The sequence below is a fragment of the Miniopterus schreibersii genome (genome assembly GCF_964146895.1).
Source record: "Miniopterus schreibersii genome assembly, chromosome: 1".
Taxonomy (NCBI): domain Eukaryota; kingdom Metazoa; phylum Chordata; class Mammalia; order Chiroptera; family Miniopteridae; genus Miniopterus; species Miniopterus schreibersii.
The window spans coordinates 178,275,763-178,289,319 of NC_138101.1; the positions used below are offsets into that span (position 1 = coordinate 178,275,763).

At 43.6% G+C, this 13,557-nt stretch overlaps 1 protein-coding gene across 2 annotated transcripts in view; it reads left to right on the top strand.

Moving 5' to 3' along the window:
- The first annotated feature begins 484 nt into the window (after positions 1 to 484).
- SUSD6 (sushi domain containing 6) overlaps positions 485 to 13,557 on the top strand; it is an 89,733-nt gene continuing 76,660 nt past the window's right edge. Inside the window, exon 1 of one of the 2 annotated variants that reach the window (XM_081140703.1) lies at positions 485 to 748. The gene's annotated coding sequence lies outside the window, so the exon portion shown is untranslated. Of the gene's footprint in view, positions 1,121 to 13,557 lie in introns of both variants that reach the window. The other variant, XM_081140704.1, reaches the window with a different exon arrangement.

Below are 13,557 nucleotides of genomic sequence, written 5' to 3' on the forward strand. Positions count from 1 at the left end.
TCAATAGGGAGATAATGACCTGCCTCAACCACGGGTCTGGCGAGTGATTTAAAAGCTAATAAGGCAACAAGCAAGAAAGTGCCTTGTGGACCTGAGAGCAAACCAATTCTTTGCAAATAATAGAAACCCATAATCCAAATAATACCCAAAATATCTAAATAATAATGTAAAAGAGCTGGAGGACGCACTGCAAACGCGACACAGTCTGAGCCAGTATAACCGCCCAATCCGCTCCAGCACAATTGACGTGACTGTCCCTTTAAGGCCCTGACGTCCCCACCCCCACCCCACCTCCACCCCATTCACCTTCCCCGGGGTGTGCTGCCCCCACAGGCGGCGCGTGCGTGCTGGCGGCGGTCGAACGCCAGAGCCTCCCAGCGGAGCGGTCGCTGCGCCGCGACGCCGGCGTCGGCGCTTGTTGCGTGCGCGCCCGGCCCCGCCCCTTTCCCTTCCCCTTCTCCTCCTCCTCCCTCCCCGGGCCTCCCCCGCCCGCGAGGTACAGCTGGGCCAGTGACGCGGGAGCTGCCGCCGCCGAGTTCTATTCTCCTCAGCCGGCGACAGCCTCGCGCCCTGCCTCCCGCCTCCTTCCCCAGGCGCCGGCGAGCTGCAGCCAGACAAGGGCACGCGGGGCACGCGGGGCCTCGCCTACACCCGAGAGGGCTGCGGGAGCGCGCAGGCGGCGGAGCGGATCCCGGAGCCGCGGAAACTGCAAGCTCCTCCCTCCCGGAGGTCGCCGCGCCGTTCCTCGGTAAGTTGTCACCGTGGCCGGGGAGCAGCGGAGTCCGGCATTGTGTCCCTGGCGCGCCCGGCCGGCTGTCAGGGTCTCGGGATTGGCGCGCACCGCCCGGGAGGGACGCTGGGGAGCTCCGGCCGGCTGCCTGGCGTCAGCTGCTCTGCGCTGTCTTGCTGTCACCCGCGTGGGCCGGCCGGGCCCGGTGCGGGGCGGGCGGCCGGGGAGTCTGTGCCGAGGCCGCAAGGAGGACCGGACGGCCGTTTTGCGGCCAGGAGCTTAGTGGCCGGATCGGGGCACGCCGCCCTGGCCTCCCCGGGCGTGCTGGGTCGTGCTCGCTGCCGGGGCGTTCAGGGTGGAGACCACGGTTGGCCGATCGCTGGAAAGGAGGTAGGCTGAGGCCCCTTTTCTTTTACTATTATTACTATTTTCCTCGTCAGCCGACTAAAGCTGCGGGTCCCCAGCTGGGGCAGGGTTTGCTTAGCGACTGTGGATTTCCGGAGCAAACCTTGGAGTTCGTATGTGTGAGTCCTGGAGCTTTCTGCAGCCCTCACTCCCCATCTGGTCTTTAATCTCAAAACTTCTCTTGTTATACCCGGCTGAGACTCACCGAAACCATTTCCTGTTTATGTATGTAGACTTTCGTTTTGACTCTTGCTTTTTAGAGACTCCAAATATTAGTGTAGGTCTGACCCTCCGGTAGGGTCGTGGCTCTGGGGCTGCTGAAGTGGAAAAAGTTACCTGTAAGGAGATGAGGAGGGAGAGGTGGTTTGGGGAACTGTAAGACACTGGAGAAAAGACGCGTCAAAATCAGGTCTTTGGTTGGTTCCGGGGAAGTTCATGTTTTGGCAAAGAGGCCTAATGCTGTTCCCACGGAATGTTCTCTCGGTGGCAGGCCACTCATTGGGCTTTGTTGCTCTTGGTAACTGGGCTTGTGTGTGCTTTGTACAGAGGTGCAATAAAACTACTCAGTTCAATTAAACTGTAGATATTTACTCCCTTTCTACATCTACAGAGGTGGGAGGTGTGTCTTTCTGTCCTTCACAGTCGTTAATTCATTTTTTGCTTTTTTTATACCTCTGGTTTAAAATGTATGTATGAATGATGTACACACACACACACACACACACGCACACACACACACTTTCTGTTTTGGGAATTCCACACCCAAATTGTCACCGTCTAGTGGAGGGCTAGTAGAGGCATGTGCTTGGCATTGAGGTCAAAATTTTTTGGGCTTTGCATTTTTAGCTAGATGCATATTCAAGCAGAAGTGAAAATTTTCAGTTTGAGAGGAGGTGTCTACCTCCCCTTCAGTAAAGGAGGTATTTAGTAAAGCAACAACGATAGCAGTAATAGGAGAAATTCTTGAGGATGAGGACTTAATGTACATCAAGCCTTCTGCCAAGGACTTTACTTTCTTGATCTCATTTAAATAAACAACAAACTTTTGGTAGATATTGTTATTTGCATTTTTTCCAGTTGAGACCAAAGCCAAACAAATAACTTGCCCAAGGTCACAAAGATAGCTTGTGGTGGAACCCACACTGTAACTACTTGATTCTACTGTTTCTAGTTTGCTTACCTTTTGGTAAAACTGGAGTCATTCTAGAGTCTTTTCAAAGCACTACTTCTTCAGGCTATTTTTCAGATCCTGAGCACCTCTTTCACCAAGGTACACATTTTTGGTGTGTTTGCACAACACTAATTTATTCATTCATTCTTCCATTTAGTACTCACAGGTATTTATATGATATAGAATGTATGTCAGGCTAGGTATTGGGGATACTGGAATAAATAAGACAGAACCCAGCCATGCCCCTGTGGAGTTCACAGTCTTTAAGTCAATTTTGTTTTCGTTTATGTTGTCAATTTTCATTGGTGGTCATTTACTGCTAAAGGAACTTTTGCCCAATGATTTAACTAGAGGCCTGATAGATAGGACTTCTGTCCACACTGACTTTTTGGATACTGTAGTAGAAATGGCATGGGAAACAAATCCTCACCTACAGCTAGACTGAGGGCAGGTCTCAGTCAGCTTCAGCTGGAGATCTCATCTGTTCTGGAGCTGTGGGGTGCTCAGAGTAGGGCCTGCCCCAACCTCTGCCCTGCAGTGTTTAAACCCTGAGAGCAAGCTCACTGTCAGATGGCAGAGTTCAACTTATTTGCTGAGGTGTGCCTTCTCAAAGCCCAGAATTTGGGCTTACAGAAGAGGAAGGTGTTACAGATGCAGGCCGGCAAATGATGAGACCTCAACACTTTGTCTGGTTTCCTGGCAGGTCTCCATCTCCTGGTGATTGAACATGTGCTCTTATGTAATGGTACATCTCCTGGCAGGGAATTTCCTTCTTTGCTGTTGCTGGGGCAGCAATTCCTATAGCTATCCTCCCCCTCCATATATACGTATGCAACTTCCAAAGGTAATAAGTCACTTGGCTTCTTAAAAATAAGACCTTGTTTCAGGTTTATTGCTACTAAGCATTGTTTCACTCTCCCCGTGTTTTTCCATCCCCCAGATAAAAACTTGCCTTATGGTTTAAATCTTTTCTTGTGCTCTTTTTCCATATCCTTAGCTTTTTTGACAACCAGGTAACTACTGGTATCTGTTTGTGGGCTTAGAGAATTAAAATATCTTTAAAAAAAATTAGTCACATAATTTTACTCATTTCCTTACCCAAACAAGTGAACAGGGGAGAATGTCTTTAGCAGAGCCCCTTGCAGGCAGAGAAGGAAGGTCAGACAGCATATTTGCTTGTCTTTTCCCTCTAGTTCCCCATTTACCAAGGGACAGTTCACTGAGAGGTAGCCCCAGGGCTATAATGCCCTCTTAAAGGTCTGAAATGCCTACTTGGAGGCCTGAATGTCAGCAGATCCATTGGGCCAGGTTGTGTAATTGCCATGCATGAAGCATTTTACTGAGCTCCTGAACTGCCTTGATCACCAGTTGAAGCTGACAGGCAGTATTCATTTTCCCTCTTCTGTCTGCCTGGAGAGTAGGGATGTCTTGTTTAGGGGAGGGCATTCCATCAAGCAGTAGGAGAAAGGTGAGAAGGAACAAATAATAGAAGAAGCCCAGTGCCCTTTTTTTTTTTTTTTTTAAACTTTGGAAGCAAATATTGCTCTGGTGCAGACTCCAGTAGTGAGAGTTAAGACAGTTGGGTTAAAGTAAGGGTAAGCATTGGGACAAATGCATAGGATAATAGAGACTCCCCCAGCTTCTCCTCAAGATCGCTTCATTCTGGGGGCCACCCACATATCCCATTGTAGTGAGATTTAATTTAATGGAATTAAAAAAAAAATTAATATATATATTTTTTTTACTGAAGAAACTTTATTCATAAAACAAGTGTGAAAGTTTCTTTTTATTGGTAGTAAAAGGGAATTTTAAGGCAGTAATGTCAGCTCTTTATTCCTCAAAGGGAAATAGTTACTATAAGGCTGTACTTTGAGCCACAGGGCTAGTTAGCACCTTTCCTCTTCATTGGAGAACCATGAAATCTATTATGGTCCCTTAGGATGGTGGTTTCAATGAGAAATTGCTACATTTGTAAAAAAAAAACTCAACAACAACAAAACCATACAACATATTTACCATGATAGAAAGATTTTACCAAAAATTAACATTCTTAAGTTAGGTTGCCACATTGCAGGAAACTTAGAAATAAGAGCAATGAGAAATAATGCCTGTAATGTGGAAGGGCTATTTTCATATTGGTGGGAGTGAAGGATGCTGTTTGAGGTTGGGGCTGGGGGTTTTGTGATGGGTATTTGAAGCTGCTAACAGTTGTGGATCTAAGACTAGTGAAGCAATTTCAGGACAGCATTGGGGTGACTGTCCTTGAGTATCAAGATCTGTTCACTCCCACCCTGGGTTGGATTCAGGGCAACAGCCTTTGTTCCCTAGGGTGATGGTAAGTTGGTGTCTCTGTGTAAAAGCATTTATCTGAAAAAGTAGAGCTGCTGGGGAAAGAGTTACCTTTTACAAGGCTTAGGTTTTAGTGGCAGAGCCTGTGAGACACTTGTGGATGTTTCCTTTTTCTTGTGCTCATGTGTGTCCGTGATGGTGTCCTTTTTCTTTCCCTTTCAGTCCTTTGGCTTAGAAGTCAGCAGGGGTCCTCTGTTCTCTCATCCTCTGGTTCTTACCTGAGTGTGGAAGTCTCCACTCTGCTGGTAGACCTTGCAGTGGCACCAAGCTGGTTCACGTCAGCCATGAAAGGACACCTTTGCTATTGTCAGGGCTGAGGGACAGTGGAGTCCCTGTGAAGTTATTGGTATAGCAACAGCAGAAAATGCAACTGTAGTGAAAACTAAATGGGTTTCACAGACTCTGGTGTTGCCTGTGATGTATTCTCTCTCCCTGGCTCTTACATCTCAAAAAAGGAGAAAACAGCCACCCTTGAAACATCTGAAGGCTGCATGCCAAGAATCAGAAACAGGATATTATTGAAGCATTTTTCTCAAGGAGAAACAGATGTAATTCCCTGTTACTGTCGCCAGTGTTAGTAAATCCTTAAAATTACCTGATAGCTATGTGCCCTTAAATGTACTACCACCTCCCACACACATATACAAGTATTATACTTTTTCTCTTTTTTGCCAGGGCCCCTTGCCTTGACTTGGGGAAAGTTAGTCTGGGATTCCTGATGACAGTAATAGGTTCTCAGTGGGTGTGCAGACGGCAGAGTTGGTAACTGACAATTCTTTATTACTCAGAAGACGATCTGTGGTGAAAATGAAATGATTCAGGATTCTTTTCTCTTATAGTTGGAGATTGGACACAAAACCTCCTAAGAAGAGACACAGATAGGGGCTCTTTCCCAGTCCTCCTTTTCTTATCATCCTGTCTTAGGAGGGGGAAACGTCAGTCTTTCCAAGTCCAACCTCCTGCCTGCAGTGACTTGCCTTCACCCACAGAATTTTAAGATCGGGTGTGGAGTTGCTCTGTGTGTAAACTCTCCTTGCTGAAGTTTTGGCTACACTAGGCTTTGGCTTCTGAACTAGCCAGTAAAACGAAACTGGTTTCTGGGAATGGGATAGGAGTATTTATCCCATTCTTCCTTCTTTGGGCTGTTCTGAGTTTATCTCAGTGAACTAAGTGGGTGGAGGTTTAAGATTGGGAACCTGAAAAAGAGAACAAGGTGGTTTTGCTTATTTTGCATTTTAAATTGTAGCTAGGCAACCTATCTGAAGGAAGACTGAGGTTTTTTGTTTTTGTTTTTTTAATCAATACATTTGGGTTGTTGGAGACAGTTTTACAGAAAGTTTGGAAAATAAAGGAGAAAAAAGTCACTGTGATTCTACTATCCTAACACAAACATTATTTCCATGTGTTCTGTTTTTTCTTTTAATTGGTAATCCAAGTACATTCAATTTTATATGTAGTTTTTCACTTAGCACTATACCATAAACATTTTCTTTATGGCACATAGCCTTTTGTAATTCTTTTTAATGGCTTTATAATATTGCATCAAATAGATCATCTGTGATTTAAATATCTCTTAAATCATTTCTTTCTAAGTTTGCTCAAGGAGCTTTTTTTCAGAGGGGTAATTTTATTTTGTCTAATATGTATTTTTTTAAAAACAGCTTTATTGAGACCATTTATATATCATAAAATTCAATTCAGAGTGTACAATTCAGTGGATTTTAGTATATTTACAGAGCTATATAACCATCACCACAGTCTAATTTTAGAACATTTTCATCACCCCAAAAAGAAACCCCATTAATAGTCACTCCCTATTCCTCTACAATGCTTCCAGCTCATGGCCACCACTAACTAATCTGTTCTCTCTCACAATTTACCTATTTGGACATTTCATATAAACAGAATCATACAGTATGTGGTCTTTAGTAATTGACTTCTTTCACTTAGCATAATGTTGAGGTTTATCCATGTTGTAGCATGTAGCAGTACTTTATCCCACTTTATTGCTAAATAATCTGTTGTATACCACCTTTTGTTTATCCATTCATTAGCTGATGGACATTAGGGTTGTTTGTTTTTGGTTATTAGGAGTGATGTTGTTATAAACATCCATGTATAAGGTTTTCTGTGGAAATGTATTTTCATTTCTCAGGGAGATACTTTAAAAGCTGTGTTTAAATTTTACTTTGGAGTTATTGTACTTGGTTATGCAGTTTGGGGAAGAAAAACTCTTGGTGTTGAGGACATTGCCCTGAATTAAAAAAAGATGTTACACAAAGACACACACACAGAATCTTTTGTTTATGAAGTTTGAACTCTCCAATAGCATTGTTTCCAAATCTTTGGTGCAGAACTGTAAACAGTAGTGAGAGTTGAGAGATGCAGTAGTGCCTAAATTCAGTGCACATGTACCACTGCCTTTCTTTTTATTTGTTTATTTTTTATTCTCATTCCAGGATATTTTTTCCACTGCTTTTCAGAGAGAGTGGAAGGGAGAGAGAGAGGGAGGGCGGGGGAGAGAGAGAGAGAAAGAGAGAGAGAAACATCGATGTGAAAGAGACACGCCGATTGGCTGCCACCCGCATGTGCGACCGAGGTACGTGCCCTTGGCCGGAATCGAACCTGGGACCCTTCAGCCGGCAGGCCAGTGCTCAAACCACTGATCCAGACTGGCTAGGGCTACCTTTTTTTTTTTTTTTTTTTTTTAAAGAGTATTTTCAGCATGAAGCCTCAGTTCTAAATCACATCATTGTGTTTTATGGAGAGAACTTTACCATGAACCCCACAGAGCCTTCCTTATCAAATGTAATTTATAGTTCTCAGAAGCATTTCCTTTCCTTATGAAAAATCCCATGCCAGGGTTGGTGCACCTGCTTGGAGGCTTCTGCTAGGCTAGGGAGTGGAATGCTTGCTGAATAAAGAGCCAACCATTGAGGGGAAGGGCTTTTTACTGGTGGACCTCATTTCCGCTGGAGGTTAAAAATGTAGATCATGCCAGACACAAAGAGGAACAGATGGTGCTGCTGGAGTGTCATTTCCTCTATGGGATCTACCCGAGTGGTTTTACATTATACCAGCCATGTTATTGAAATAATGCAGTAGCTGGTCTTGCTTTCTCTGCTCCTAGAACAAGCGTGCTTATGCTGGCCACCTAAGGTTTTTTTTGTAAGGTCAAGATGGTTCCACCCCAGGGAAATATGTGGGTCACAGGGCATGTGCTCTTTGTTCAACAAACAGGACAGAAACCAGGAACTTGAATTGTTTCCTCCTATACCTGTATTAGGTTTCTGTACCTGGAGCCAAGCCCAAGGATCAGTCCACCAGAAAATTCCCGTGTGTAAAATGTGTGTGAAGTAGTCATAATTTCCCTTTCACAATTCATTCCCCAAAGTTTTGGATATGGAGTGGGCTTTACCTGTTCATGCAAATACTATTCCCAAGTACTAGGAGTCTCAAAAGGCTGAGTGAAGTGAGATAAGACTTATCTGAAGATCTGAATTCTTGACTATAGTATCCAGATGTTACTATAAAACTTGTACAGCAGAGAGACTATAGGCTCATGAGATGCTGGAGTTGGAAGGATGGGACTTTGGGGATCATCTCATTCTACCTCCTCACTTTATAGAAAGGAAAAATGGAAAGTGGATGCTCAGAGCTCACCTCCCTGAGTGGTGACAGGGCCAGGGGAGAAGCCAGAGCTCCAGATCCTAGTCTAGTGCTCTTTCTACCCCAGTGTGTTTGACTTCTCTTCTCTGGGCCTGTCCCAGGAAAGGGGATTGGGAGCCCAGCAGGGTGTGTGATTCATATTGTTAGAAACAAACCATGCCCCTTCTGTGATTTTGGTTTTGAGTCTAATAATGAAATTACAAAGGGGAATGAGTCTTTCAGTATAGAACTGTTCTTAAAATGGGCACTGTTATTCTTAGGTTGGGCGTGTTTTAACTATTTTATCTCTGTACTGTACTTCTTTGCAATTCAAAAACAACACCTGACTCCAGGCCAATAAGATGTGTCCTTTGAGTCATTTCCCACTTTGGGTCCCCCTTGCCCAGCTGGGAGAGTGGCAAGAGCTGGTGACATCCTAGGTGTAGTAGAACTGCCTGATAATTGGGAACATGCTGTCTGGGAGGGCTGTGGTTCTGATCTCCTCAGGTTTATTTTATGTAGGGCCATCCATCCATCCAAATGCAGTGTGAATACTCATCTCTAACTGTGTCTCTAACCAGCCAGGAAGGAAATAAGCTACCTGAGCTGAGGTCATACATGCTATAACTTTCCCCATCCTGAAAACCATTGAGCAGTTTTGTGTTCACTGGGTGCTATTCTTTCAGTTGGCATGCTCAAGACATTTCTAGAGAATTAAGAAATGGTATGTTGGCTGTTCCACACCTTATCAGTCCTTGATTGCCATCCGCCACCAGATAGAAACTCTGCCATGTGAAAGCCATCTGCCTCCTTGTTTCAGTCCTGTGGGGATTTTGCTTGTTACACATCAGTATGGCAAGAAAAACAGGCTCTAGGTTTCATAAGAGTTCATTGGTCCATCTCCTCCTTCCCCTACCCCCCGCTTTACTTGCACCTTGAAGCCATAATAATTTGTGAGCTGATAATCTGGTTGGGCTCTGACATCAAGCTGGGGTAGGTACCTGATTGCTGCAGAAACAGAAAGGAATGAAATCTAATCATTTGTTTGGCAAGTATTTAGTGAATACCTGTGGTTGGTGCCAGGTACATATTGGCAAGCAGAACAAAATGGACACAATACTTGCCCTTGAGGAGTTAACAATCTGGGAGAATACCCATGGATCATTTAATTTGAAGAATCTGTTGTGTACAGTCAACTTTCAGCTTGACTACTCTGAAGGAGTAGTTCCGACCTTTTCAGTGACATCTGTGCCCCAAACCAGTATCCCCGTGGAAGGGAGGAGGGCTTGACAGATATTCTTGGAGAATTCCTTCTTGCCTCCCTAGCAAGAAAGCAATTGCCTTTCACTGCGGAGTGAGCTATGTCTAGGAGTTTGGTCTGGTGGGAGGGTGCCTGTTTTCTTGCTTTACTTAACCAATCAGCGTTTTCATGTGGGAATGTTTTCTCACCCTGAAATAACTTTCTTTTTTTTTAAATTAAGAGAAAAGCAGGTTTGGATTCAACAGTGAGAAATTGGGAGAAGAGAAATAGACAGGATCAGTGGCTTGAATTCCTTGGGAATCTTTTTTCTCCCATCTCCCCCAAGTCTCAATTTTAGATATAAATGTTGGTTTGTGATATTTCTTATCCTGATATATCTGTGGCTTTCTAACTTGCTGTGGGCAGTAAAGGAGCTAGTACAATACTGGCAAAAATAAGGCTCCCAGTAAACGTACATACCCATGTATTTTACCTCCATAGGTAGCCCAGATTCCAGGTGAAATTGAAAGTCCCCTCAGGTTAGTGACTGTCTCATCCACTTCTTTGTACTCAGATCCTGGATTAATTTGTTAATTGATAAGTGAGTGACCAGGTATAGAGGATTAAAGTAAAAGATCAGAGGGCAAGGTGATTTTGAGGATATGAGCCTTGATGAGGAGGAATCGAAGAGTAGTAGTAGTAATGAAATTCTAAAAAGAGATATTGGAGGGATGCTTGCTTTGAATAACTTTCAAATATAAACTAGGTGATAAAATGCTGTTAACGTTCACCAAGTTCACTGTGACTGGTGCCAGGAAAAGAAGACAGCTAAGGAATCATGGAGGTGGGAGGAGGTGACGGAAAGAAAGAGTTGGAGGTTGTTCAGAATGTTTTAGCAAGGTCAGTCAAAAACAAACTATAGGACACCTTAAGAATTTTGACCCAAGACCAGAATACCCTTGCTAATTTTCAGATGCAGGTCTTTGTTTCTAGAACTCTGTCATTCTTTTAGAAGCCTCTGGAGGCATTAGTCATGACCTAAATTGAATTTGCACATGTGCATCTTAGTTTGGCCTTATTTACGTGTATGTGTATAAAACATTTAGCATCTACTGTGAATTTGAAGTAGTTAACACAGGATGGCTTGTCTCTGTTTGTTCTCCAGAATTGAGCTTTTTTGGGGGTGGCTCTATTCTGGAATTACAAAATATAATGATGTGGGTCATCTCCTTTGAAAGTCTGTGTATGCTTTGGAAAAATTACATCTTTGAATGAAAGGCTGCTCTCTACAAATGCTGATTTCTTTTTGGGGGATATATATGAACAACAGTAGAATAAACATATTTCAGAGCCTTGGTGTTGGTAAAACTTTCTGTGCATAGCAACAAGGTATGTATTTTTCAAGTAGTGCATCTGAACACATTTATTAATTGAGCAAATATTTAGTGAATTCTCTTTGGCATATAGCCTCCCCCCCCCCCCCCCCCGGGGTTCTTTACAGCGCACAGTTTTGGAGTTGTTCTCCAGTGCTTGGTTAGTCTCTTTTACCTTCATAGTTTCCAAGCCCCTTAAAGATGGAAAGGGCTGGTTTAAGTTTCCTCTGCAGGCAGGGTATCCATATTAATCACAATAAAGATTTTTTCATTTTACAAAGTGCTTTCCCATAAGACAGATAATACTGTGAGGAAGGTTTTAGTCCCATTTTACAAATGGGAAAGCAAAAGCCTTTGATAACCAGTAGACTTTTAGCAGCCACTGTACATGTAAATAGTGACTCTGAGTCAATTGGGGCTCAGGCTCAATCAAACATTGGTATCCCATGCAGCGAAATAGGAAACCTTCTGGAATTGCAGACTGGATAAATTTTAACTTGCTCATGAAAAGCAATATAACAACCTCTTTCCTGTTCCCCCACCCCGATCTCAGCATAGGTACTCTCAAGGTCAGTATGTCAGTATGTTTTTGTGTACTGATGGGACAAAAATGTGAAAGTGTACATAATTTGAAAGGTCAGCTTTCATCTCCTGTGGAAAAAGCATCTCCATATAGCCTTACGGGCTTTTATTTTTATTTTTTGGAGGAGGAGAGGCCATAGGGACAAAACCCTGGTATCTAGAAATCAAGTAGTCTTTGGGTTATTAGAGGGTCCAATTGGGGGTATGCCAGAGCAGAAATTCTGAGTTCCTTGAGTTCTAAGGAATCTGTGATTTTGAGTGGCTCTGCAAACTTACTCTGTATTGCATTGTTGCAGTCTTCTTTCTGTCTTTCTACAGGTGTGTTCTGACTTCAGGGAACAAAGGTGGATGTAGGGCCTCCTTGAGTCCCCCCCCCCCCCCGCCATGCTGTTTTTAAAGAGGGGATGTCTTGGCTTCAGAACTCATGAGAATTCTTGAAGGAGTGTCTCTCTTTTTTTTTTCCTAACCCAGGGACCCAGGCTGTCTCCTGTAGGTGAGGCTTGACTTCTTCCTCCCCATTGCCCTTCCCTTGTTCTCAGAGGCAGAAGATGAGCCTTTGTGGGCACTGAGGAGGTTAGAGGTGAAGGTAGGTCTAACCCATGCTTCACCCATGACAGCTTAGGTTTGAGGAAGCATGAAACAGTGCTAATGTTACTGGGACAGGGTGTGCTTGGCCAGCTCTGTCTGTTTTTTCCACTTAGCTGGGAAAGTGGAGGAGTAAGATTGGCTTTGGGCCATGCATAGTTTCCCCCTTTCCTATGGTGAATGAAAATGGCCAATTGTTTTAAGGAGTGGGTACTGAGTGGGAGGCAGTGGAGGACTGCGGGACTTGGAATCAGACTGATCCTGCTTTCAGCCTCAGTTCAGCCACTTACTAGTTGTATGACCTTGACCAAATTTAACCTCTGATCCTCAGTTTTATTGTAAAATGGAGATGATAATGTCAACATTATCTGTCTCTGGAAGGGTAGCTACCAAAATACTAATGATTACCTAGGGTGGGGAATTCTGGGGTTAGGAAGGGTAACAGGAAACTATAAATTCTTAAATTTTCTTTTTGTGTCATTTGAATTTTTCACTAATGTGTCTAACTTGAATAATTAATTAAAATTACATTTAAAAGTACTCCCTCGTGGGATTATTATGAAAATCGAGCCCTGACAGGGTAGCTCAGTTGGTTAGAGCATCGTCCCAATGCGCCAAGGTTATGGGTTTGACCTTCAGTCAGGGCACATACAAGAAGCAACCAATGAATGCATAAATAAATGAAACAACAAATCATTCTTTCTCTTTCTCCCTCCGTCCCCTTCCTCCCTCTCTCTAAATTCAATAATAATAATTAAAAAAAATAGAATAAAATGAGATATTTAAAACAGTTGGTACAGTACCTGACAACCAAAAGATACTCAAATGGCAGTTTATTTGGGGAAGAAGTGATATTAATTGGTAGTCAAGCCTTGCTCTTGTAGTGTTAGATTTTGTGTCTGGTTTGTGTGACTTTGGGTAAATTTTTTTGTTAAGCCCCAGCTTCTTCAGCTGAAAATGGAGGTAACAATAGTATTTACTACATATAGAGGGTTTGGAAGAGACACGTAAAGCAGCTAGCCTGGTATCTGGCACATAGTAATTGCTCAGTAAATATTGACTGTTATCAATACTGGCCAGGGCCACAGATGTAAAAGATACCACTGATCTGATAGAGGGGATTATCAAGGGTCAGTTTGGTGGGGTTGAGTGAGGTGAAGAGGCCAACTTAGGACTAGGTCCTTTCTCTACTTCCCAAGGCAGGTGGACCACATCTAGCATTTCCTCTCTCCTTTCCTTTACATCCTCCTAGCTTGGCAGGCGGTAGACTCCTTACCACTGCCCTTGTAGGTTTAGGTCTCTGAACTCCTTCAGGTCTGGTCTTCTCTGTTAAAATGCAGTACTGCTATAGTCTATACTGACATCCTCACAGCTCTGAGTCTACTCCTCTCTCTCTCTTTCATCCTGGAAGGCCTACACAAGTATGGGCTCAGCTTCTCTAGGGCAGTGTTTCTCTCCACATCACTTTAGTACT